The following is a 1490-nucleotide window of genomic DNA, read 5'->3' as shown; positions in this document are numbered from 1 at the left end:
TGTCCATTGTAAGTGGAAATGAAGCGGACCTGCTTATCATCCTTCTTTTCCTTAATCTCGTTGTTATAAAGAAGTTAATTTCTTGTAGTGGCTTTCGCCCTTCTATACCCCCTCCTAATCATTCGCCGACTATACCCTCTGTCCTCAGATCTTCTAGTCATTTCCTCGCACTGTTTCTCAAACAAAATGTCATTCGACCATATACGTTTGAGGCGTAGGAACTGACCTATTGGGATGCCTCTGATCGTGTTTCCTGGATGGGACGACCCTGCATGCAGATACGAATTGGTGGAACTAGGTTTTCTGAACACGTCCGTATGCACAGAACCATCACTGGCAGTTTCCACCCAGATGTCAAGGAATTCCAGACTCCTGCCAGATTTAAAGGTGAGTTTCACATTAATGTTGTTGTTATTGAGTTTCCTCATAAGTGTCTCCAAACCTTCTTCATTACCCCCCCACACAAACATCACATCATCAATATATCGTATCCAACTTTGGACCTGTCCCATTTTCACGATACCATCCCCTAAAAAGATGTCTCTCATCCAGGATCATAAAAATAAATTTGCGTATGAGGGGGCGCATGAAGCCCCCATAGCCGTACCTTGTAATTGGAGGTAGATGTTCTTATCAAAGATGAAGACATTGTGTTTCAGAACAAATTTGAGTAGTGTCAAAATTGGATCCGCCAATCGACTTTCTATGTTGCTTGCTCGGAGGAACCATGCCGTGGCTGCCAACCCGTCATCATGTCGGATTGACGTGTAAAGGGATTCGATGTCAGCCGTGACTAGAATTTGATTCTCCTCTAGTTGTAGTTGATCGATTCGTTGCAAAGCCTGGGTGGTGTCCCTAACAAAAGAGGGGAGGGTAGAAACGATGGGTTTGAGAAAATAGTCCACCAGATCCGCGACAATTTCACATAGACCTCCTATACCGGCCACAATTGGTCGCCCAGGAGGGTCTAGGGCATTTTTGTGTACCTTGGGGATCAAGTAGAAAGTTGCCAATTTTGGCTGATAATCCCGAATCCTGTCCAGAAAGGTTTTTGTGATCAGACCGTCATCATAAGCTCTCTCTAAGATCACCACCAGCTCCTGTTGAAATAAAGTGGTGGGGTTAGAAGCCAAGCGCTTATAGCATGTCTCATTTTTAAGTACCGTATATACTCGAGTATAAGCCGACCCGAGTATAAGCCGACCCCCCCTAATTTTGCCACAAAAAACTGGGAAAACTTATTGACTCGAGTATAAGCCTAGGGTGGAAATGCAGCATTTACCGGTGAATTTCAAAAATAAAAATAGATCATTATTTCCCCATAGCTGTGCCATATAGTGCTCTACACCGTTCATTATTTCCCCATAGCTGTGCCCCATATAGTGCTCTGCACCGTTCATTGTGCCCCATAGCTGTGCCATATACGGTGCTCTGCACCGTTCATTGTGCCCCATTGCTGTGCCATATACAGTGCTCTGCACCGTTCATTG

At 44.7% G+C, this 1490-nt stretch overlaps 1 long non-coding RNA gene across 1 annotated transcript; it reads right to left on the bottom strand.

Moving 5' to 3' along the window:
* Positions 1–226: 226 nt before the first annotated feature.
* LOC138662158 (uncharacterized) lies at positions 227–1100 on the bottom strand. Its single transcript, XR_011318011.1, has 3 exons — positions 987–1100; positions 608–855; positions 227–372 (listed from the first exon to the last, which is right to left on the bottom strand). It is a non-coding gene; the product is annotated as an uncharacterized lncRNA (long non-coding RNA).
* Between the last annotated feature and the right edge of the window lie 390 nt (positions 1101–1490).

Source organism: Ranitomeya imitator, chromosome 2, assembly GCF_032444005.1.
Source record: "Ranitomeya imitator isolate aRanImi1 chromosome 2, aRanImi1.pri, whole genome shotgun sequence".
Classification (NCBI taxonomy): Eukaryota; Metazoa; Chordata; class Amphibia; order Anura; family Dendrobatidae; genus Ranitomeya; species Ranitomeya imitator.
This window is presented reverse-complemented; position numbering and strand designations above follow the sequence as displayed.